The sequence below is a fragment of the Lissotriton helveticus genome, chromosome 1_2, assembly GCF_964261635.1.
Source record: "Lissotriton helveticus chromosome 1_2, aLisHel1.1, whole genome shotgun sequence".
Taxonomy (NCBI): domain Eukaryota; kingdom Metazoa; phylum Chordata; class Amphibia; order Caudata; family Salamandridae; genus Lissotriton; species Lissotriton helveticus.
The window spans coordinates 418,506,379-418,532,396 of NC_136058.1; the positions used below are offsets into that span (position 1 = coordinate 418,506,379).

General features: G+C 50.7%; 1 protein-coding gene across 1 annotated transcript in view; it reads right to left on the reverse strand.

Moving 5' to 3' along the window:
• LOC144807280 (uncharacterized) overlaps positions 1–25,770 on the reverse strand; it is a 326,964-nt gene extending 301,194 nt beyond the window's left edge. The window contains exons 1-3 of the mRNA XM_078673111.1: positions 25,634–25,770; positions 8,306–8,370; positions 1,521–1,585 (exon numbers count right to left, since the gene is read on the reverse strand). The gene's annotated coding sequence lies outside the window, so the exon portion shown is untranslated. The remainder of the gene's footprint in view (positions 1–1,520; positions 1,586–8,305; positions 8,371–25,633) is intronic.
• Between the last annotated feature and the right edge of the window lie 248 nt (positions 25,771–26,018).

The window sequence follows — 26,018 nt, forward strand, 5'->3', positions numbered from 1 at the left end:
TTCAGTAAAAACCCCCACACTACAAAGAGAAGAGAATCGGCTCTGTAGGAAACTACTGGGGGTTCCCATTTCATCATCAGGGTACATTTGCCATTCAGAGCTGAATATACCTTATATTAGTGATTTTATTGCTGCCAGGCCCGTACTATTTTGGCTGGCCATTTGGGCAAATGACTATGCTAGCCTAACACAGGACATCCTAAGGGAATGCTTAGCCTGTGATAAATGGAATAAGATCCCATGGCTCCGAGGCATACAAGAAAGTTTGTCTAGCATAGATAGAGGTGACCTCTTTGATAATCCATCTCACATTAAGAGGACCGATAAAAAGGAAGTCCAATCTGAACTATATGCCACCTATAATAGAAATAGACTGTCAGAAGAAATGCGAAAACAAACTGTTGTGTCCTATATTAATACTGACTTACCAATTCAACAACTACCATTGTATTTGATACTACCAATGTGTAATTGGGAAAGATCGCTACTCTTCAGAATGAGAGCAGGAACGATAAAGTTTTCACTTTGTTTTCCTTTGGGACATAGCCCAGATGGAAATATTCCGTGCCCTTGTGACGGAATCAGTAAACAAAGTGATTTACATTTCTTTTTTATGTGTAAGTTTTATATGAAATATATTAAATGGTTTCTAGCCCCATATTTTAAAAAATACAGACCTCTCTCTTTGAACCAGTCCTATTTTATGCTCTAAAATTAGAGGACGACGAACTTATATTCCGCACAAGCACTTTCTTAAAAGTTATTTTTAATGTTCGTAGAAGTATGGAATGCCCTTGATCTATTTGTACTCCTTATAATTATTGACCTCCTTTGCACACTAGATAATGGAAATATGTGACTTTGTTATTGTACTAATATGCACTTTATAAATATCTATTGCATCTAGTGTAATTGTAATTTTAAATATGTTGAATTGTATTTTAAACTGTGCTTTTATGGATTTTTTGTAATCCGAATAAAGATTTTGAATCGAATCGAATCAGAGGAGGGAGAATGAACAACAGAAACAGTAAAGTACCTCTAGTCTGACCTATATAATTTTATACACTAATTATATCACTACGTATTTCACCATGGATGCATTAAATGTGAAAGAACAAAACGTTCATTTCATTGGAACATATTCTTTTTATTTTTTGTTGTTTTTTCATTTATTCTCTTCCTCTTATATAAAGTTCATAATCAATTATTTGTAAAAAAAAGTTTTTTTATCAACACATTTTATGTAAACCAATTTTAACAATGCATAGTTTAACACGGTGCTATTTCAAAAATGTAGAACCCCATAAAAACATCATATCTTCATACCATTGCGAGATTAGTCATGTTCTTTCTGTAGTCTAGTTAAATAGAAATAACGCCATTTTGTGCCAGGCTTAGGCGCATGTTCGAGCGCTTCGGTGCGTCGGTTAGTTAGTTCGGTAATTTAGAACTAGAGAGAAATACCAATTTTAAGTAAATAGGAAAAAAGAAATATAAAGAGAAGAATTAACACTTACCCATTGAATACTTCAGTTCCTGATTTCTTCGTTGCTTGGTTGATGACGGAGGCTTCAGAAGGTTTCTAAGGGAGAAGTAAGAAGAATTCAGAAGATAAGAAAGTAAGGCAGTGAGTGAATGAACGAATGAGTGAAAAAGAATAAATGAACTCACAGAGTTAAAGGGTGCGAAAATGTTGTTTATAATGCAGGTTACCAAAGAATAAAATACTTATATTGAAGAATAGATTAGGAGCAAAAGCCATAGGCTCTCTGGGTAAGGAAATGGATATATATATATATATATATATATATATATATATATATATATATATATATATATATAGAGGGAGAGAGAGAGAGAGAGAGAGAGAGAGAGAGAGTGAGAGAGTAAGAAAGTGGAGAAGGAATTGAAGGAAATTAGTAATGGTGTGCTTTTCTGTTACATCGATTTCCACTCATGCTTGAAGAGATGCTTGAAGAGAGAGGGAGTAAGAAAGGCAAAAAAAGGAGTACGGCGGAAAGGAAGAAGTAGAGTGGAAGAGCCAGATGGTCAGGCAGTCTCTTCTCTGTTCCATTCCCCTTTTCCCCGGCTGGGTTCACACGGCCACTAGTAAACTCTTCAGTTGGTGGCTGTGGGAAAACCAGTGGTGGAAATTGGAAAATCTCATAGTTCTGCTCCGAATTTGGAAAATCTCATAGTTCTGCTCCTGGGAGTGTTGGCACTGTGAGTAACCACGACCCTTAACAGAGTGAAGTGCCCACGTCAATACTCACCTGAGCAGAATGGCTAAAGGGTTCAATTAAAAAAAATTAGGAAATATTCTTAAGGAGATTCAACAACAGCTGATAGGAGTCAGGGAAAAAAATAAGGTAATCAAATTTTAAATGAAGGCCCACATTTTTTAACTCATTGCTCATTGTACTTCATGTGTCGACCCACTGTCTTCCCAGATGCACAATCTTGTAGAGCTTCCATCTTGTCGTATCTCAATGGAGACACAGCTTCATGGTCAATGCCCCTGGTCACCCAAGACTCCCCAATTTTATAGAACTTTGAGGAATTCAAGAAAGTGTTTTTGTGAATTTTTGATAGTCGGATAATGAATTACTGGAGTTGAGGCAAGGGAATCGAGAGCGTGTCACTTACCTGGCCCAATTTAACAAACTTGTTGTAGAAACTGAATGGCCGGAGGCCAAAAGGGCAGCCTTGTTCTATTGGGGTTTGAAAGATGACTTAAAGGATGCGGTGTCACAGATCCCAAATCGCCCTACAGAAGTTTCAGCTTTGATTGATTTCGTTTTTGAGATAGACTATCGACAAACGGAAAGAAGGGGTGAAAGACAATGCAAATTTCGGCCCAGTGTACCACGCTTTGACCGGGTCAGCACAGAGGTTGTTAAATCTGGTGATAAAGAACATTCAGTCGAACCTATGCAAATTGGAACTATTAGAGTCCCCCTTTCCAAAGAAGAGAAAGCAAGGCGTTGACAGAATAATCTATGGCTTTATTGTAGTATCAGTGAACATTTTGTAAAGAAATGTCCCAAGAAGCCAAAAACCTTCAAGAAGGAAAACTCTCTGCACCAATAGTAGAAGGAGTTGGGCTGGTGGTTGCTAACAAGGATACAACTCCAATTTCTCATCAGGTGGCCAATATTCTACAATCTTCCGCTCCACACCTTATTCTGACGAGGACCCTAAGATTTCAAGACCGAGTTCTTTCAGGAGTGGCCGTGATGCTGGACTCCGGTGCTACGGGGAACTTTTGTGACCTCAAATATGCCTCGAAAATTGGTCTGAGGCATTACCTAAAGAGAGAAGTGAGGCAGTTAGGGCTGTTGAGGGTACAAATGTATCTTCCGGCCCAATAACCAGTCACACAGAAGTTGTGGAACTTGTCTCTGTTGAAGGTCAGAAGGGAGAGATTCAATTTAACTTGATCGATGCTCCGCAGTTTGGAATCATCCTGGGTTTGCCTTGGTTAACTGAACACAACCAAGTTATTGGTTGGAGAATTGCTTCGGAGAAAAGCAGAACGAGCAAGATGGAAATCTAGCAGCTTTATTATGCAAGTAAAAAGATGATGGTGTTTGTGGTGCAAACTGAGTCTTCCGGTAGAATAGCAATAGTTTGCTGAAGTTTTCAGTGATTTGGAATCAAAGAAGTTGCCCCCACATCACTGGTATGACTGCAAAATTTGATTTGGAACCTGGATCTAACCTTCCTTGTAGCCGAATGTATGCGCTTACTGAAGCTGAAAACCGTCATCCTAAGAAATACTTAGAAAACGGGTTCATACGACCTTCACAGTCCCCCGTTTCTTCACTGTTATTTTTCATTTCAAAATGTGACGGAGATCTGAAAATGTGCATTGATTATCGTGCCTTGAACAAGATTACAATAAAGAATCATTAGCCTCTTCCCCTGATTTCAGTTCTTCTAGATCAGGGGTACTCAAAGTACGGCCCGGCAAGCCTTCAGTGGCGGCCCGCGGAGCTTGAGACACATCGCACCTGTGTGTTTGTTTTTTTTAACTTCAGCAAACACCTCGGGGAACAGCAGTGCGTAATCAGAGAGCCTGCTCTGTGGGGGCCTCGAGCGATTCCAGCCACAGTCAAGAGTGGAGCTGCAGGGGCACTAAGAGGTGAACAAAGCCTCACTAACAAACAAATGGTCGTTTAAAGACCTGTGAAGCACTGGGGTGCTCGGGAGGCTGTGTCAGCCAGGCTGACACACAGGGGAGAGGGGGTGGGAGGGGGGAAGACAGCAGGAACTGAGAGGTGGGAGGGCAGAGCAGGGAGTGAGAGCCCGAGTGAGGGAGGTGGAGGGCAGCAGGGAGTGAGAGCCCGGGTGAGGGAGGTGGAGGGCAGAGCAGGGAGTGAGAGCCCGGGTGAGGGAGGTGGAGGGCAGAGCAGGGAGTGAGAGCCCGGGTGAGGGAGGTGGAGGGCAGAGCAGGGAGTGAGAGCCGGGTGCGGTGACAGAGGGCAGCAGGGAGTGAGAGCCGGGTGAGGTGAGACAGATAGAGATAGAGACAGATAAAGACATATAGAGACAGATAGAGGCAGAGACAGATAGAGACTGGGACAGACGGAGCTAGATAGGGTCAGAGACAGGGACAGACAGAGACAGATAGAGGCAGAGACAGATAGAGGTAGAGACAGACAGCGATAGAAACAGACAGCGATAGAGACAGACAGCGATAGAGACCGACAGCGAAAGAGACATAGAGAGACAGAGGGAGAGAAGGAGACAGACATAGGAAGGGATGGAGACAGACAGAGAGACAGACAGAGGGAGGGAGACAGAGGGAGAGAGGGAGACAGACAGAGGGAGACAGACACAGACAGACAGATGGAGACAGACAGACAGAGGGAGGGAGACAGACAGACAGAGGGAGACAGACACAGACAGACAGATGGAGACAGACAGACAGAGGGAGGGAGACAGAGGGAGACAGACAGAGGGAGGGAGACAGGGAAACAGAGGGAGGGAGACAGAGTGAGGGATGGAGACAGACAGAGGGTAGACGGCGGGAGGGAGACAGATGGAGATGGACAGTGGGACACAGATAGAGGGAGACGGAGAGAGGGAAGGAAATAGAGGGAGGGAGAGAGAGAGAAAGAGAGGTAAGACAGAGAGAGACGGAGGGAGAGAGACAGAGGGAAGGAGGGAGCGAGAGAGAGATAGAAGGAGGGAGACAGAGGGAGGGAGAAAGAGAGATGTGTGTGTATGCTGGTCTGTTGGCTCAGTGGATGAACGCGTCAGCTGCAGGGGCCTGTGTTCAACTTCATGGTCACAGTTTCACAGTTTTTTTTGTTCTAGCCCCTTCCCCCTCCCCCACTGACTCCGCCTCCACCGGTGTGGCCCTCGGCCACAAACCACACTGTAAATTTGGCCCCCGAGAGAAAGTTTGTGAGTACCCATGTGCTAGATGAACTAAAAGATGAAAAAATCTTCAGGAAGTTAGATTTACATGGGGAGTGCCATTTAATTTGAGTGAGAAGTGGAGAGGAATGGAAAACAGCATTCAGAACAAAGTATGGATTATATGAGTACCAAGTGATGCCCTACAGTTTGAGCAACGCTCCTGCAGCCTTCCAGTACTTCATTAATGATGTCCTGAAGGAGTTCATTGATCAATGTATGATTGTTTACATCGACAACATTTTGATTTATTCCTCATCAGAAGAAGATCAGCAACAGGTCAAAAGAGTTTTGCATTGCCTGAAGGAAAGCAAGCTTTACATAAAACTTGAAAAATGCGCTTTTGGAGTGAAACCTGTGGATTTCTTGGGATTTGTAATTGCGCCAGAAGGTCTTATCATGGATATTAAAAACATTGAGGCAGTCTTAAATTGGCCTACTCCAACCTCTGTGAAAGAAATACAGAGCTTCATCGGGTTTGCAAATTTCTATCGGAGATTCATTCAAGATTTTTCCCTGAAGGTACCACCAATTACTAAATTGCTACGGAAAGGAGTACCTTTTTAATCGTCTGCTGAGGCAGAAGATGCTTTCCAATTCTTGACGAAGAGTTTTACCACTGCACCAATTCTGCTGCATGCGCATCCTATTCAACCGTTTTACCTGGAGGCTGATGCTTCTAAACAGGCCATCGGAGGAGTACTTTCACAGAGACACAAAGAGACCGAACAGTTGCATCCGGTGGCATATTACTCTAGAAAATTGCAACCAGTGGAAATAACGTATACTATTTCAGATAAAGAACTCCTCGCTATCAAAGATGCGTTCCAATAATGGCGACATTACCATGTCAGAGCAAAACATGTGGTGACGGTATTCACCGATCACCGGAATCTTCAGTTTCTGAAGTCTGCCAGAACGCTCACACCATGCCAACTTAGGTGGTCCCTGTATTTCGCCAATTATGACTTTGTAATAACTTATCGGCCAGGAAGAAATAATGGAAAGGTAGATGCCAAGTCTCGCATTGACACGGATGGAAGAAAGAGTCCCATTAGTGATCAAAAGATAATTCCTGAAACTAAGATCGTTGGAGCCACTAGTGAGAAAACTCTTGTAGACAAGGTCAAAGAAGCCTTACCTTCTGAAGGAATACGCAGCTGGGCAGAGAAGGAGTCAACTAAAGAAATTGTCGATGGATTACCGTTTCATTCCAAGGCCTTGTACTTACCAATCAAAGAACTTCAACAACAAGCGTTGATCGACTGTCATGACAGTCCATTGGCTGGTCACCCTGGAATCCATTGAACGGAGGAGTTGTTAAGGAGACAGTTTTGGTGGCCAGGGTTGTCCAAAGATGTTCGAGCTTATGTGGAAGGCTGTGAGATTTGTCCAATGGGAAAGACAAATAAGCTGGCTTCTCGGGGTCTATTGAGACCTTTGCCTACCCCTCCATTTTCCTGGCACACTGTGACTATGGATTTGATTGTTAAATTGCCTTCTAGTCAGGGATTCAGTTCAGTATTACTCATGGAAGACGCGTTCTCAAAAATGGCGCATTTTGTTGCCCTGAAAGGGAAGTCATCTGCAAAACAAATAGCCAAATAGCCACACAATTCAATGGTATTCCAAAGGGTTTGATCACAGATCGTGGATCTCAATTTCTATCCCATTGTTGGAAGGTTTGTACAAGGGGTTTGGGAATTGAGACACGTTACCCAACGAGTTTTCATCCACAAACAGATGGTCAAACTGAAAGGGCCAATCAAGAGTTAGAAAAGTATCTCAGACTGTTTCCTTTGGATCAAGAGGGAGAGTGGCTTGATCTTCTTTGGACTGCAGAGTTTGCACATAATAATGCTAAGAATGCCTCTACTGGTTTTCCCCCTTTCTACTTGAATTATGGAAGGCATCCGAATTCTGAGGTTTCCTCTCAAGAAGTGTTGGTGCCTGCAGCACAAAACTTTGTACAGCATCTTAGCAAGGTACACGAGTCTGCCACCAAGAACTTAATGAAAGCTAAGGAACGCTACAAGCAAAGTGCAGATGAAAAAGAAAACCTGAACCAGATTTGAGTACAGAGGACAGGGTATGGTTAAGCACAAGAAACCTAAAGCTTAAAGGAAATAGAAAGTTTCAACCCCGATTTATAGGTCCATTTCCTGTGGAGCAAGTAGTGAATCCAGTGACTTTCAAACTAAAACTACCAACACAGCTAAAAATACACCCAGTGTTTCATGTTTCTCTTCTTAAAAAGGTTTTACCCCATTTGAAAGAATTGAGGAACAGAGAACCTATTTTAGTGAAAGGACGAGAAGAATTTTACTTTAAAAGAATCTTAGTTTCAAAGTCCATTCGAGGGAAAATCTTCTATCTTGTAGACTGGAAGGGTTTTGGCCCAGAGGATAGGTCGTGGGTGGAACAATCAGATGTTCATGCTCCCCGATTAACCAACATTTTTCACTTGCAAAATCCTCACAAACCTCAGCCCGGAGGCTTAACCTTGCAAAGGGGTACTGTCAAGGTGCAGGAAAAAGAAATCAAAGCTCTTCTTTGTCCCGCAGTATCTGCCATTAAATGGGCATTGCAAAGATTACACGCTCGCAAATGGTCGCGAGTGATTATACAGTGGAACTGGGTATTCTCCCCTGTACTACCAACAGGGAGGACCGCGGTAGAAGTTGTCGGTCTAGTCCTGCGCTCCTGGACACGGGTGCGAGGTCTAGACAAGCTGTGAAGAGCGCCGGTTGATTTTTAGAACCACGCACTTCACCAACGGATTTTCAGAGATTAGTCACGTTCTTTCTGTAGTCTAGTTAGAAATACCAATTTAAAGTAAACAGGAAAAAAATATATAAAGAGAAGAATTAATACTTACTCATTGAATACTTCAGTTCCCGATTTCTTCGTCGCTTGGTTGATGGCGGAAGCTCCTGAAGGTTCCTAAGGGAGAAGTAAGAAGAATTCAGAAGATAAGAAAGTAAGGCAGAGAGTGAACGAACAAATGAGTGAAAAAGAATAAATGAACTCACACGAGTTACAGAGTGCTAAAAAGTTGTTTATAAAGCAGTTTACCAAAGAATAGAATACTTATATTGCAGAATAGAAGAGGAGCCAAAGCCATAGGCACTTTGGGTAAGGAAATAGAGAGAGAGTAAGAAAGTGGAGAAGGAAATTAGTAATGGTGTGCTTTTCTGTTACAGCGATTTCCACTCATGCTTAAAGATAGAGAGGGAATAAGAAAGGCATAAAACGGAGTACGGCAGAAAGGAAGAAGTAGAGTGGAAGGGCCAGAAGGTCAGATAGTCTCTTCTCTGTCCCATGCCCCTTTCCCCCGGCTGGGTTCGCTTACTACTCCACCTACATCCATTGCCTTGCTTTTACTACTTTTCACAGCCAATCAGGTACTTGATATTTGAGTTTAAACAGGCAAGCCTTTAGAGGCCGTAGAGAAGGAAGTTCTCTAACACTCATGTTTTTTCTTTATAGAAATTCATCTACATAACATATTTATGAAATAGCCCTGTTACCACTGCCGTAATTGAGATACTTTCGGCATAAAGGTAATTATTAAAAAATTAGTCATGGATACTATATCTTGAATGTTATCGATGGTAAAAATTTATCAGTGCATCGAAAACGGCAATTATTCCCATTTTGGGATGCACCTCCATGTTATCTATTCTGTATATGAATTTATTGGCAACACTGATTTTTCATATCTAATTATAGTGTTTACCTCTGATTTATTTTATCTAAGAGCCTGAGGCCTACGTTTTTGAAACGGAATCATCAGTACTTTCACTAGTTCTACACTATTTTTAGAATAGGTGAGTATAATTACGAAATTAAAGGGTCATATACCCTGGTTGTCGAAGATGGTATCGTGACATACAAACGTATCACCAATCCTATAAATTGACTATGTATACATATCTACTATATTTTATTCAGAATGTACCGTACTAAAGCCTTTCCGTGTGCAATCAATTGAAGGCATTGATCCAAGCGATTGCTTAGCAAGTGATTAACGCACATTGACATAATATAATCAAAATTATTATTATGTTCTAAAAATGGAGTATTGGCCTTAAAATTGCCCTTCTAATCATAATGATTTTTAAGACACCCTGTCCCATCTGTATCCTTTTTAATACTACCTATGTCTCTAAGGGTCCCTTGTCCAATTATTTATTTGTTTCTCCACGCAGCCTCCCCCAGAACTGGGTTTTCTCCCCAGTGTAAAAATGAACAAGGAAATGGAAAACCCGTAATCGGGTTTATATTATTGATGTATATTTGCTAAACATAAGAGGTTATTAGGATGTTATAGGTTCAGGTTATTTTTATATGTCGTAACAATTGTATTCTCCCCTTTTTTTCTATTATGTTTAGATAATAAATTCATTTTCTTTATTTGTAGAATATATTGTGGCTCCTCCAGAAGAAGAAGCTGGTCGCCGCGCGTCGAGAAAAGCATTAACTTTGCCACTTGTTTTTATTTGTGAATTCTGTGATAATAATAACTGTGTTATATTTTTTTGATAATTGTGAATTTTGTATAATTGAAATTATTATGTATTGGTAATTGATTCATTTTTATGTATTATCATGTATTTGTTTGAATTTTTAACCCAGATCCATCTGCTGAAAGCTTTGTTTGTTTTTAATATGAATATTATTAAATGTTAGATACTGAACCTTTGTAGTTCCACCTCTTTATTACGTTCTAAAAGTTTGTCAATTCATAATACCATAGTGCCTAGGTTGTTTTATCTCACTTGCTTTTACTACTGCCAGAGGCCCAAACATTAAAGATAATCCCTTTGGATAATGGGAACACTGGACAGTTTTTAAACTTCACTTTCACATCACTACCACTGCACACTCAGTAAAGATACCTGCTCTGCTGTAATACAGGCCTTGTAGCACAGCAGGGACACACTTGGTGTCACCAGGTGGGCCCGATGATGAAGCATGCCACCAACTAGGTTGATGGATGGGGGCTTCGTAAAAAGAAAGAACCCTTTTCTTTTTATCACTAACAACATACAGTTTTGAGTCTCATATCACGTCTTGACAGACTAGTTCTCATTGATTTAACATGCCTTTGTCATGAGCCATCTGGGGCTCAATGGTAACTCCGGATACTTTTCGAAAACTTGGATTACAAGCTCTTACAATAAAATACATTGCCTGGAAAGGAGCATCTCTGGGCGGTGAGAGAAGCGGCTGAGGCGGTCCACACTCCTCATACACAGAGGACACGATAGGCCTCAACTCCTATCCCTACCGAGCAGGTTTCATCCCAGCAGGGGACAGGTCTCCACTTCTCTGTATCTCCCTGGATAGCCCTCAACCACTCTGCATCCCCCTGGATTGGCTTCACCTCCTCTGCACCCCTCCCGGATCAGCCTCAGCTCCTCTGCACCCCCAGCCCAGGACAGGCACCACTTCCTCTGCAACCCCTGTGCACGCCTGACCTCCTCTGCACCCCAGGACAGGCCTTGCTTCCTCTGCACCCGTAAAGACGGGCCTCAACTCCTCTGCACCATGGGGCAGGCCGCACCTCCTCTGCACCCCCTGCACAGGCCTCACCTCCTCTGCAATCCCAGCCCAGGAACCTCCTCCTCTTCATCCCTGGACAGGCCTCACCTACTCTTAACCCCCCTAGACGGGCTATGCCTCACCTCCTCTGAACCCTGGACATGCCTCACCAGCACTGCACCCCTGGTCAGGCCTTGCCTCGTCTGCTTCCCCTGGAAAGCATTCTCCTCTGCACCCCTCAGGACAGGTCTCCCCTCCTCTGTACCCCTGGACAGGCCTCGCCTCTTCTTCATCCCTCTGGACAGGCCTCAACCACTCTGCATCCCCCTGGAGAGGCTTCACCTCCTCTGCACCACTCCCAGATACGCCGCACCTCCTCTGCACCCCCAGCCCAGGCACCACCTCCTCTGCACCCCTGGACAGGCCTCACCTGCTCTTAATACCCTAGACAGGACATGCCTCACCTCCTCTGTACCCTCGGACAGGTATCACCTGCTGTTAACCCCCTGGACTGGACATGCCTCACCTCCTCTGAACCCTGGACAGGCCTCACCTGCTCTGTACCCCCATGGACAAGACATGCCTCACCTCCTCTGCACCCCCTGGATAGGCCTCGCCTCCTCTGCTCCTCCAGAACAGTTATCTCCTCTGCACCCCTCATGACCCGCCTCACCTCCTCCTCTCCCCCTGGACAGGTCTCACCTGCTCTCCTCCCCATGGACAGGACTTCCCTCCTCTGCACCCCTAGGACAGGCCTCGCCTCCTTCACAACCACAACACCCCTGAAAAGGACATGCTTCACCTCCTTTGCACCCTTTGGACAAGCCTCAAATCCTCTGTACACCCCCCGGACAAGCCTCACATACTCTGCAACCCCTGGACATGCCTCACCTCTTCTGACCCCTGGACAGGCCTCCCCTCCTCTGCACCCTTGACAGGCCTCACTTCCTCTGCACCTCATGGACAGGCCTCACTTCCTCTGCACCCCATGGACATGCCTCCCCCTCCTCTTCTCCCCCTTGACAGGCCTCACCTCCTCTTCACCACTCTGGACTGGCCTCACCTCCTCTGCACCCCTGGACAGGCCTCACCTGCTCTCCTCCCCTTGGACAGGCCTCACCTCCTCTGCTCCCCCTGGACAGGCCACACCTCTGCACTCCTGGACAGGCCTCACCTCCTCTGCACCCTCTGGACAGGTCTCACCTCTTCTGCCCCACTGGAGAGGCTCCACCTCTTCTATCACCTGGACATGCCTCCACTCCTCTTCTCCCCCTGGACAGGCCTCACCTTCTCGGCCCCCTGGAGAGGCCTCACCTCCTCTGCACCCCCTGGACAGACCTCACCTACTCTGCACTACCTGGACAAGCCTTACCTCTTCTGCACCCCTGGACAAGCCTTACCTCTTCTGCACCCCTGGACAGGCCTCATCTCCTCTGCACCCCTGGACAGGTTCACTTCCTCTGCACCCCCTGGACAGGCCTCACCTCCTCTGCACCATCTGGACAGGCCTCGCCTCTTCTGCAGCCGTGGAGAGGCCTCACCTCCTCTGCACCCCTCAGGACACGCCTATTCCCCTCTGCACCCCATGGACAGGCTTCACCTCCTCTGCACCTCATGGACAGGCCTCACCTCCTCTGCACCCCATGGACAGGCCCCCTCCTCTGCACCCCTAGGACAGGCCTTGCCTCCTTCGTAACCAGTCCACCCCTGAAAAGGACATGCTTCACCTCCTTTGCACCCTTTGGACAAGCCTCAAATCCTCTGTACACCCCACCCCCCGGACAGGCCTCTCCTCCTCTGCACCCCTGGACAGGCCTCACCTCCTCTGCACCCCCCTGGACAGGCCTCTCCTCCTCTGCACCCCTGGACAGGCCTCATCTCCTCTGCACCACCTCTGGAGAAGCCTCACCTCCTCTGCACCCCTGGACAGGCCTCTCCTCCTCTGCACCCCTTGACAGGCCTCTCCTCCTCTGCACCCCTTGACAGGCCTCTCCTCCTCTGCCCCACCTCTGGACAAGCCTCACCTCCTCTGCACCCCTGGACAGGCCTCTCCTCCTCTGCACCTCTGGACAAGCCTCACCTCCTCTGCACCCCTGGACAGGCCTCTCCTCCTCTGCACCCCTGGACAGGTCTCACCTCCTCTGCACCCCATGGACAGGCCTCACCTCCTCTGCACCCCTGAAAAAATCAACTTCCCAGCACACGTATTTAAGTAAGATGTGGTTTCCCTCGAAGTTAAAAAAAAGTACAGTAAATGAGTCACAGAATATACACAATTCTTTCTTTCTTTTGTGTTGTTCGTGTTTTATTCTGGTGTTCTCGGCCACAACCAACATGTGTTTTTTCGCTACAGGGTGTGATCCCGTGACTTTCTCAAGGCTGTGTAAAAAATAAAGGTACAGAACCATGGTCTAAATAGAAGTCAAATCCTTCTCAGTCATTGGTATTATTTTTTGTAAAATTAAATATGGCCCCAGCGCATATAAACTAAGGGGGTTGTCTATGTTGGGTATACAAACAATAGTAACCTAACCTTGTTGAGAAGATACATGTAAAGAAAGCATTCTAAGATACAGTATACGATGGAGAGAGTGAATCCAGATAAAACTCCAATGGTAAAATGACCTCCTTATAGCCCTGGTGCACAAAATCCTTCGTACTTTCAAGTGTGAAAACCCGTGTCTGTGGTTTGGTCCGAGTGATGGCTCTCACGTCGTGTGCTCTAGTCTGGGGGTCATAAGTCCCAAACCTTAGAGCCCCAGGTGTATCAAGCATGAAGGTGAGAAATAAATACCTCTACCGTCCCAGTATAACTTTCTGTAAATAAAGAAGGGGTATTTTTAAACGTCTGAAAATCCATCTCTGTCAAGTCCCAGAGTGCTGGATATTTCAAAGAAACCTCCTTTGAAAGCCGAGTTTACCCGCGCCCGGCCACACACTGTTGAAACCTCCTTTCAAAGCCGAGTTTGCCCGGCCACGCACTGCTGAAACCTCCTTTGAAAGCCGAGTTTACCCGCGCCCGGCCACACACTGTTGAAACCTCCTTTCAAAGCCGAGTTTGCCCGAGCCCGGCCACACACTGTTGAAACCTCCTTTCAAAGCCGAGTTTACCCGAGCCCGGCCACACACTGGTGAAACCTCCTTTCAAAGCCGGGTTTACCCGAGCCCGGCCACACACTGTTGAAACCTCCTTTCAAAGCCGAGTTTGCCCGAGCCCGGCCACACACTGTTGAAACCTCCTTTCAAAGCCGAGTTTGCCCGAGCCCGGCCACGCACTGTTGAAACCTCCTTTCAAAGCCGAGTTTACCCGAGCCCGGCCACACACTGTTGAAACCTCCTTTCAAAGCCGAGTTTACCCGAGCTCGGCCACACACTGTTGAAACCTCCTTTCAAAGCCGAGTTTGCCCGAGCCCGGCCACACACTGTTGAAACCTCCTTTCAAAGCCGAGTTTACCCGAGCCCGGCCACGCACTGTTGAAACCTCCTTTCAAAGCCGAGTTTGCCCGAGCCCGGCCACACACTGTTGAAACCTCCTTTCAAAGCCGAGTTTGCCCGAGCCCGGCCACACACTGTTGAAACCTCCTTTCAAAGCCGAGTTTGCCCGAGCCCGGCCACACACTGTTGAAACCTCCTTTCAAAGCCGAGTTTGCCCGGCCACGCACTGCTGAAACCTCCTTTGAAAGCCGAGTTTGCCCGAGCCCGGCCACGCACTGCTGAAACCTCCTTTGAAAGCCGAGTTTGCCCGAGCCCGGCCACACACTGTTGAAACCTCCTTTCAAAGCCGAGTTTACCCGAGCCCGGCCACGCACTGCTGAAACCTCCTTTCAAAGCCGGGTTTACCCGAGCCCGGCCACACACTGTTGAAACCTCCTTTCAAAGCCGAGTTTACCCGAGCTCGACCACACACTGTTGAAACCTCCTTTCAAAGCCGAGTTTGCCCGAGCCCGGCCACACACTGTTGAAACCTCCTTTCAAAGCCGAGTTTGCCCGAGCCCGGCCACACACTGTTGAAACCTCCTTTCAAAGCCGAGTTTGCCCGAGCCCGGCCACACACTGTTGAAACCTCCTTTCAAAGCCGAGTTTGCCCGAGCCCGGCCACACACTGTTGAAACCTCCTTTCAAAGCCGAGTTTGCCCGAGCCCGGCCACACACTGGTGAAACCTCCTTTCAAAGCCGAGTTTGCCCGGCCACGCACTGCTGAAACCTCCTTTGAAAGCCGAGTTTGCCCGAGCCCGGCCACGCACTGCTGAAACCTCCTTTGAAAGCCGAGTTTGCCCGAGCCCGGCCACACACTGTTGAAACCTCCTTTCAAAGCCGAGTTTACCCGAGCCCGGCCACGCACTGCTGAAACCTCCTTTCAAAGCCGGGTTTACCCGAGCCCGGCCACACACTGTTGAAACCTCCTTTCAAAGCCGAGTTTACCCGAGCTCGGCCACACACTGTTGAAACCTCCTTTCAAAGCCGAGTTTACCCGAGCCCTGCCACACACTGTTGAAACCTCCTTTCAAAGCCGAGTTTGCCCGAGCCCGGCCACACACTGTTGAAACCTCCTTTCAAAGCCGAGTTTACCCGAGCCCGGCCACGCACTGCTGAAACCTCCTTTCAAAGCCGGGTTTACCCGAGCCCGGCCACACACTGTTGAAACCTCCTTTCAAAGCCGAGTTTACCCGAGCTCGGCCACACACTGTTGAAACCTCCTTTCAAAGCCGAGTTTACCCGAGCCCGGCCACGCACTGCTGAAACCTCCTTTCAAAGCCGGGTTTACCCGAGCCCGGCCACACACTGTTGAAACCTCCTTTCAAAGCCGAGTTTACCCGAGCTCGGCCACACACTGTTGAAACCTCCTTTCAAAGCCGAGTTTACCCGAGCCCGGCCACGCACTGCTGAAACCTCCTTTGAAAGCCGAGTTTACCCGAGCCCGGCCACGCACTGCTGAAACCTCCTTTGAAAGCCGAGTTTACCCGAGCCCGGCCACGCACTGCTGAAACCTCCTTTCAAAGCCGAGTTTGCCCGGCCACACACTGGTGAAACCTCCTTTCAAAGCCGGGTTTACCCGAGCCCGGCCACACACTGGTGAAACCTCCTTTCAAAGCCGGGTTTACCCGAGCCCGGCCACGCACTGCTGAAACCTCCTTTGAAAGCCGAGTTTACCCGAGCCCGGCCACGCACTGCTGAAACCTCCTTTCAAAGCCGAGTTTGCCCGGCCACACACTGGTGAAACCTCCTTTCAAAGCCGGGTTTACCCGAGCCCGGCCACGCACTGCTGAAACCTCCTTTCAAAGCCGAGTTTACCCGAGCCCGGCCACACACTGTTGAAACCTCCTTTCAAAGCCGGGTTTACCCGAGCCCGGCCACACACTGGTGAAACCTCCTTTCAAAGCCGGGTTTACCCGAGCCCGGCCACACACTGTTGAAACCTCCTTTCAAAGCCGAGTTTACCCGAGCTCGGCCACACACTGTTGAAACCTCCTTTCAAAGCCGAGTTTACCCGAGCCCGGCCACGCACTGTTGAAACCTCCTTTCAAAGCCGAGTTTGCCCGAGCCCGGCCACGCACTGCTGAAACCTCCTTTGAAAGCCGAGTTTGCCCGAGCCCGGCCACACACTGTTGAAACCTCCTTTCAAAGCCGAGTTTACCCGAGCCCGGCCACGCACTGTTGAAACCTCCTTTCAAAGCCGAGTTTGCCCGAGCCCGGCCACACACTGTTGAAACCTCCTTTCAAAGCCGAGTTTGCCCGAGCCCGGCCACACACTGTTGAAACCTCCTTTCAAAGCCGAGTTTGCCCGAGCCCGGCCACACACTGTTGAAACCTCCTTTCAAAGCCGAGTTTGCCCGAGCCCGGCCACACACTGGTGAAACCTCCTTTCAAAGCCGAGTTTGCCCGGCCACGCACTGCTGAAACCTCCTTTGAAAGCCGAGTTTGCCCGAGCCCGGCCACGCACTGCTGAAACCTCCTTTGAAAGCCGAGTTTGCCCGAGCCCGGCCACACACTGTTGAAACCTCCTTTCAAAGCCGAGTTTACCCGAGCCCGGCCACGCACTGCTGAAACCTCCTTTCAAAGCCGGGTTTACCCGAGCCCGGCCACACACTGTTGAAACCTCCTTTCAAAGCCGAGTTTACCCGAGCTCGGCCACACACTGTTGAAACCTCCTTTCAAAGCCGAGTTTGCCCGAGCCCGGCCACACACTGTTGAAACCTCCTTTCAAAGCCGAGTTTGCCCGAGCCCGGCCACACACTGTTGAAACCTCCTTTCAAAGCCGAGTTTGCCCGAGCCCGGCCACACACTGTTGAAACCTCCTTTCAAAGCCGAGTTTGCCCGAGCCCGGCCACACACTGTTGAAACCTCCTTTCAAAGCCGAGTTTGCCCGAGCCCGGCCACACACTGGTGAAACCTCCTTTCAAAGCCGAGTTTGCCCGGCCACGCACTGCTGAAACCTCCTTTGAAAGCCGAGTTTGCCCGAGCCCGGCCACGCACTGCTGAAACCTCCTTTGAAAGCCGAGTTTGCCCGAGCCCGGCCACACACTGTTGAAACCTCCTTTCAAAGCCGAGTTTACCCGAGCCCGGCCACGCACTGCTGAAACCTCCTTTCAAAGCCGGGTTTACCCGAGCCCGGCCACACACTGTTGAAACCTCCTTTCAAAGCCGAGTTTACCCGAGCTCGGCCACACACTGTTGAAACCTCCTTTCAAAGCCGAGTTTACCCGAGCCCTGCCACACACTGTTGAAACCTCCTTTCAAAGCCGAGTTTGCCCGAGCCCGGCCACACACTGTTGAAACCTCCTTTCAAAGCCGAGTTTACCCGAGCCCGGCCACGCACTGCTGAAACCTCCTTTCAAAGCCGGGTTTACCCGAGCCCGGCCACACACTGTTGAAACCTCCTTTCAAAGCCGAGTTTACCCGAGCTCGGCCACACACTGTTGAAACCTCCTTTCAAAGCCGAGTTTACCCGAGCCCGGCCACGCACTGCTGAAACCTCCTTTGAAAGCCGAGTTTACCCGAGCCCGGCCACGCACTGCTGAAACCTCCTTTGAAAGCCGAGTTTACCCGAGCCCGGCCACGCACTGCTGAAACCTCCTTTCAAAGCCGAGTTTGCCCGGCCACACACTGGTGAAACCTCCTTTCAAAGCCGGGTTTACCCGAGCCCGGCCACACACTGGTGAAACCTCCTTTCAAAGCCGGGTTTACCCGAGCCCGGCCACGCACTGCTGAAACCTCCTTTGAAAGCCGAGTTTACCCGAGCCCGGCCACGCACTGCTGAAACCTCCTTTCAAAGCCGGGTTTACCCGAGCCCGGCCACACACTGGTGAAACCTCCTTTCAAAGCCGAGTTTGCCCGGCCACACACTGGTGAAACCTCCTTTCAAAGCCGGGTTTACCCGAGCCCGGCCACGCACTGCTGAAACCTCCTTTCAAAGCCGAGTTTACCCGAGCCCGGCCACACACTGTTGAAACCTCCTTTCAAAGCCGGGTTTACCCGAGCCCGGCCACACACTGGTGAAACCTCCTTTCAAAGCCGGGTTTACCCGAGCCTGGCCACACACTGTTGAAACCTCCTTTCAAAGCCGAGTTTACCCGAGCTCGGCCACGCACTGTTGAAACCTCCTTTCAAAGCCGAGTTTACCCGAGCCCGGCCACGCACTGCTGAAACCTCCTTTGAAAGCCGAGTTTACCCGAGCCCGGCCACGCACTGCTGAAACCTCCTTTGAAAGCCGAGTTTACCCGAGCCCGGCCACGCACTGCTGAAACCTCCTTTCAAAGCCGAGTTTGCCCGGCCACACACTGGTGAAACCTCCTTTCAAAGCCGGGTTTACCCGAGCCCGGCCACACACTGGTGAAACCTCCTTTCAAAGCCGGGTTTACCCGAGCCCGGCCACGCACTGCTGAAACCTCCTTTGAAAGCCGAGTTTACCCGAGCCCGGCCACGCACTGCTGAAACCTCCTTTGAAAGCCGAGTTTGCCCGAGCCCGGCCACACACTGGTGAAACCTCCTTTCAAAGCCGGGTTTACCCGAGCCCGGCCACGCACTGCTGAAACCTCCTTTCAAAGCCGAGTTTACCCGAGCCCGGCCACACACTGTTGAAACCTCCTTTCAAAGCCGGGTTTACCCGAGCCCGGCCACGCACTGTTGAAACCTCCTTTCAAAGCCGAGTTTGCCCGAGCCCGGCCACACACTGTTGAAACCTCCTTTCAAAGCCGAGTTTACCCGAGCTCGGCCACACACTGTTGAAACCTCCTTTCAAAGCCGGGTTTACCCGAGCCCGGCCACGCACTGTTGAAACCTCCTTTCAAAGCCGAGTTTACCCGAGCTCGGCCACACACTGTTGAAACCTCCTTTCAAAGCCGGGTTTACCCGAGCCCGGCCACGCACTGCTGAAACCTCCTTTCAAAGCCGAGTTTGCCCGAGCCCGGCCACGCACTGCTGAAACCTCCTTTCAAAGCCGAGTTTGCCCGGCCACGCACTGCTGAAACCTCCTTTCAAAGCCGAGTTTACCCGAGCCCGGCCACGCACTGCTGAAACCTCCTTTCAAAGCCGAGTTTACCCGAGCTCGGCCACACACTGTTGAAACCTCCTTTCAAAGCCGGGTTTACCCGAGCCCGGCCACGCACTGTTGAAACCTCCTTTCAAAGCCGGGTTTACCCGAGCCCGGCCACACACTGTTGAAACCTCCTTTCAAAGCCGGGTTTGCCCGGCCACACACTGTTGAAACCTCCTTTCAAAGCCGGGTTTACCCGAGCCCGGCCACGCACTGCTGAAACCTCCTTTCAAAGCCGAGTTTGCCCGAGCCCGGCCACGCACTGCTGAAACCTCCTTTGAAAGCCGAGTTTGCCCGAGCCCGGCCACGCACTGTTGAAACCTCCTTTCAAAGCCGAGTTTGCCCGAGCCCGGCCACACACTGTTGAAACCTCCTTTCAAAGCCGAGTTTACCCGAGCCCGGCCACGCACTGTTGAAACCTCCTTTCAAAGCCGAGTTTGCCCGAGCCCGGCCACACACTGTTGAAACCTCCTTTCAAAGCCGAGTTTGCCCGAGCCCGGCCACACACTGTTGAAACCTCCTTTCAAAGCCGAGTTTGCCCGAGCCCGGCCACACACTGTTGAAACCTCCTTTCAAAGCCGAGTTTGCCCGAGCCCGGCCACACACTGGTGAAACCTCCTTTCAAAGCCGAGTTTGCCCGGCCACGCACTGCTGAAACCTCCTTTGAAAGCCGAGTTTGCCCGAGCCCGGCCACGCACTGCTGAAACCTCCTTTGAAAGCCGAGTTTGCCCGAGCCCGGCCACACACTGTTGAAACCTCCTTTCAAAGCCGAGTTTACCCGAGCCCGGCCACGCACTGCTGAAACCTCCTTTCAAAGCCGGGTTTACCCGAGCCCGGCCACACACTGTTGAAACCTCCTTTCAAAGCCGAGTTTACCCGAGCTCGGCCACACACTGTTGAAACCTCCTTTCAAAGCCGAGTTTACCCGAGCCCTGCCACACACTGTTGAAACCTCCTTTCAAAGCCGAGTTTGCCCGAGCCCGGCCACACACTGTTGAAACCTCCTTTCAAAGCCGAGTTTACCCGAGCCCGGCCACGCACTGCTGAAACCTCCTTTCAAAGCCGGGTTTACCCGAGCCCGGCCACACACTGTTGAAACCTCCTTTCAAAGCCGAGTTTACCCGAGCTCGGCCACACACTGTTGAAACCTCCTTTCAAAGCCGAGTTTACCCGAGCCCGGCCACGCACTGCTGAAACCTCCTTTCAAAGCCGGGTTTACCCGAGCCCGGCCACACACTGTTGAAACCTCCTTTCAAAGCCGAGTTTACCCGAGCTCGGCCACACACTGTTGAAACCTCCTTTCAAAGCCGAGTTTACCCGAGCCCGGCCACGCACTGCTGAAACCTCCTTTGAAAGCCGAGTTTACCCGAGCCCGGCCACGCACTGCTGAAACCTCCTTTGAAAGCCGAGTTTACCCGAGCCCGGCCACGCACTGCTGAAACCTCCTTTCAAAGCCGAGTTTGCCCGGCCACACACTGGTGAAACCTCCTTTCAAAGCCGGGTTTACCCGAGCCCGGCCACACACTGGTGAAACCTCCTTTCAAAGCCGGGTTTACCCGAGCCCGGCCACGCACTGCTGAAACCTCCTTTGAAAGCCGAGTTTACCCGAGCCCGGCCACGCACTGCTGAAACCTCCTTTCAAAGCCGAGTTTGCCCGGCCACACACTGGTGAAACCTCCTTTCAAAGCCGGGTTTACCCGAGCCCGGCCACGCACTGCTGAAACCTCCTTTCAAAGCCGAGTTTACCCGAGCCCGGCCACACACTGTTGAAACCTCCTTTCAAAGCCGGGTTTACCCGAGCCCGGCCACACACTGGTGAAACCTCCTTTCAAAGCCGGGTTTACCCGAGCCCGGCCACACACTGTTGAAACCTCCTTTCAAAGCCGAGTTTACCCGAGCTCGGCCACACACTGTTGAAACCTCCTTTCAAAGCCGAGTTTACCCGAGCCCGGCCACGCACTGTTGAAACCTCCTTTCAAAGCCGAGTTTGCCCGAGCCCGGCCACGCACTGCTGAAACCTCCTTTGAAAGCCGAGTTTGCCCGAGCCCGGCCACACACTGTTGAAACCTCCTTTCAAAGCCGAGTTTACCCGAGCCCGGCCACGCACTGTTGAAACCTCCTTTCAAAGCCGAGTTTGCCCGAGCCCGGCCACACACTGTTGAAACCTCCTTTCAAAGCCGAGTTTGCCCGAGCCCGGCCACACACTGTTGAAACCTCCTTTCAAAGCCGAGTTTGCCCGAGCCCGGCCACACACTGTTGAAACCTCCTTTCAAAGCCGAGTTTGCCCGAGCCCGGCCACACACTGGTGAAACCTCCTTTCAAAGCCGAGTTTGCCCGGCCACGCACTGCTGAAACCTCCTTTGAAAGCCGAGTTTGCCCGAGCCCGGCCACGCACTGCTGAAACCTCCTTTGAAAGCCGAGTTTGCCCGAGCCCGGCCACACACTGTTGAAACCTCCTTTCAAAGCCGAGTTTACCCGAGCCCGGCCACGCACTGCTGAAACCTCCTTTCAAAGCCGGGTTTACCCGAGCCCGGCCACACACTGTTGAAACCTCCTTTCAAAGCCGAGTTTACCCGAGCTCGGCCACACACTGTTGAAACCTCCTTTCAAAGCCGAGTTTGCCCGAGCCCGGCCACACACTGTTGAAACCTCCTTTCAAAGCCGAGTTTGCCCGAGCCCGGCCACACACTGTTGAAACCTCCTTTCAAAGCCGAGTTTGCCCGAGCCCGGCCACACACTGTTGAAACCTCCTTTCAAAGCCGAGTTTGCCCGAGCCCGGCCACACACTGTTGAAACCTCCTTTCAAAGCCGAGTTTGCCCGAGCCCGGCCACACACTGGTGAAACCTCCTTTCAAAGCCGAGTTTGCCCGGCCACGCACTGCTGAAACCTCCTTTGAAAGCCGAGTTTGCCCGAGCCCGGCCACGCACTGCTGAAACCTCCTTTGAAAGCCGAGTTTGCCCGAGCCCGGCCACACACTGTTGAAACCTCCTTTCAAAGCCGAGTTTACCCGAGCCCGGCCACGCACTGCTGAAACCTCCTTTCAAAGCCGGGTTTACCCGAGCCCGGCCACACACTGTTGAAACCTCCTTTCAAAGCCGAGTTTACCCGAGCTCGGCCACACACTGTTGAAACCTCCTTTCAAAGCCGAGTTTACCCGAGCCCTGCCACACACTGTTGAAACCTCCTTTCAAAGCCGAGTTTGCCCGAGCCCGGCCACACACTGTTGAAACCTCCTTTCAAAGCCGAGTTTACCCGAGCCCGGCCACGCACTGCTGAAACCTCCTTTCAAAGCCGGGTTTACCCGAGCCCGGCCACACACTGTTGAAACCTCCTTTCAAAGCCGAGTTTACCCGAGCTCGGCCACACACTGTTGAAACCTCCTTTCAAAGCCGAGTTTACCCGAGCCCGGCCACGCACTGCTGAAACCTCCTTTGAAAGCCGAGTTTACCCGAGCCCGGCCACGCACTGCTGAAACCTCCTTTGAAAGCCGAGTTTACCCGAGCCCGGCCACGCACTGCTGAAACCTCCTTTCAAAGCCGAGTTTGCCCGGCCACACACTGGTGAAACCTCCTTTCAAAGCCGGGTTTACCCGAGCCCGGCCACACACTGGTGAAACCTCCTTTCAAAGCCGGGTTTACCCGAGCCCGGCCACGCACTGCTGAAACCTCCTTTGAAAGCCGAGTTTACCCGAGCCCGGCCACGCACTGCTGAAACCTCCTTTCAAAGCCGGGTTTACCCGAGCCCGGCCACACACTGGTGAAACCTCCTTTCAAAGCCGAGTTTGCCCGGCCACACACTGGTGAAACCTCCTTTCAAAGCCGGGTTTACCCGAGCCCGGCCACGCACTGCTGAAACCTCCTTTCAAAGCCGAGTTTACCCGAGCCCGGCCACACACTGTTGAAACCTCCTTTCAAAGCCGGGTTTACCCGAGCCCGGCCACACACTGGTGAAACCTCCTTTCAAAGCCGGGTTTACCCGAGCCTGGCCACACACTGTTGAAACCTCCTTTCAAAGCCGAGTTTACCCGAGCTCGGCCACGCACTGTTGAAACCTCCTTTCAAAGCCGAGTTTACCCGAGCCCGGCCACGCACTGCTGAAACCTCCTTTGAAAGCCGAGTTTACCCGAGCCCGGCCACGCACTGCTGAAACCTCCTTTGAAAGCCGAGTTTACCCGAGCCCGGCCACGCACTGCTGAAACCTCCTTTCAAAGCCGAGTTTGCCCGGCCACACACTGGTGAAACCTCCTTTCAAAGCCGGGTTTACCCGAGCCCGGCCACACACTGGTGAAACCTCCTTTCAAAGCCGGGTTTACCCGAGCCCGGCCACGCACTGCTGAAACCTCCTTTGAAAGCCGAGTTTACCCGAGCCCGGCCACGCACTGCTGAAACCTCCTTTGAAAGCCGAGTTTGCCCGAGCCCGGCCACACACTGGTGAAACCTCCTTTCAAAGCCGGGTTTACCCGAGCCCGGCCACGCACTGCTGAAACCTCCTTTCAAAGCCGAGTTTACCCGAGCCCGGCCACACACTGTTGAAACCTCCTTTCAAAGCCGGGTTTACCCGAGCCCGGCCACGCACTGTTGAAACCTCCTTTCAAAGCCGAGTTTGCCCGAGCCCGGCCACACACTGTTGAAACCTCCTTTCAAAGCCGAGTTTACCCGAGCTCGGCCACACACTGTTGAAACCTCCTTTCAAAGCCGGGTTTACCCGAGCCCGGCCACGCACTGTTGAAACCTCCTTTCAAAGCCGAGTTTACCCGAGCTCGGCCACACACTGTTGAAACCTCCTTTCAAAGCCGGGTTTACCCGAGCCCGGCCACGCACTGCTGAAACCTCCTTTCAAAGCCGAGTTTGCCCGAGCCCGGCCACGCACTGCTGAAACCTCCTTTCAAAGCCGAGTTTGCCCGGCCACGCACTGCTGAAACCTCCTTTCAAAGCCGAGTTTACCCGAGCCCGGCCACGCACTGCTGAAACCTCCTTTCAAAGCCGAGTTTACCCGAGCTCGGCCACACACTGTTGAAACCTCCTTTCAAAGCCGGGTTTACCCGAGCCCGGCCACGCACTGTTGAAACCTCCTTTCAAAGCCGGGTTTACCCGAGCCCGGCCACACACTGTTGAAACCTCCTTTCAAAGCCGGGTTTGCCCGGCCACACACTGTTGAAACCTCCTTTCAAAGCCGGGTTTACCCGAGCCCGGCCACGCACTGCTGAAACCTCCTTTCAAAGCCGAGTTTGCCCGAGCCCGGCCACGCACTGCTGAAACCTCCTTTGAAAGCCGAGTTTGCCCGAGCCCGGCCACGCACTGTTGAAACCTCCTTTCAAAGCCGAGTTTGCCCGAGCCCGGCCACACACTGTTGAAACCTCCTTTCAAAGCCGAGTTTACCCGAGCCCGGCCACGCACTGCTGAAACCTCCTTTCAAAGCCGAGTTTGCCCGAGCCCGGCCACACACTGTTGAAACCTCCTTTCAAAGCCGGGTTTACCCGAGCCCGGCCACACACTGTTGAAACCTCCTTTCAAAGCCGAGTTTGCCCGAGCCCGGCCACGCACTGTTGAAACCTCCTTTCAAAGCCGAGTTTACCCGAGCTCGGCCACACACTGTTGAAACCTCCTTTCAAAGCCGGGTTTACCCGAGCTCGGCCACACACTGTTGAAACCTCCTTTCAAAGCCGGGTTTACCCGAGCTCGGCCACACACTGTTGAAACCTCCTTTCAAAGCCGGGTTTACCCGAGCCCGGCCACACACTGTTGAAACCTCCTTTCAAAGCCGAGTTTGCCCGGCCACGCACTGCTGAAACCTCCTTTCAAAGCCGGGTTTACCCGAGCTCGGCCACACACTGTTGAAACCTCCTTTCAAAGCCGGGTTTACCCGAGCCCGGCCACACACTGTTGAAGTCTCTCAAGGCCTCACTCTTGATGCAAACGCTGAGAGTCGCCTGCGCCTGCTCTGTATGAGGAGCGGCCCCTGGGGTCTGTGGTCAGCCTGGATCTCACCTCGAGAGTCCGAGGGACCCACAGGGAGCCGCTCATTCTGGTATGAAACATTCATCAACACGTTCATCCTCATGTCTCCCTCGTGCGTGATGACCCGGAAGCTCTCAACCGACATGAACCCTGTGACCTCGGTCTTACCTTTCTACCGTCGCAGAGCACAGCAGAGGATCCGAACATCAGCAGAGGAGCCGCTGTATCCAAACCCGCAGCCCGAGCTCGGTGAGCGGGATCCAAAGCTGTAGAAGAGCTCGGCCCGTCGCTCGGGGTGACTTCCGGTATCCCGACATTACAATAAACGAAGGACTACGGTCATGGAAACGGGCGCCATCTTGGAATGGTGAATCTGTCAAATGCGCGTGTTCTGTGCACTCATCTACTTCTCATAAATTTAATCTCTAAAATACAATTTAGATCATTAAAATGGTGGCGTGTATAAAAGATGCACGTTGGAGTGCAGACAGGTTATAATAAAAATCAATTTTGCGTAATGTGTATTAAATATAAGAGATATTCTTGTGAATTC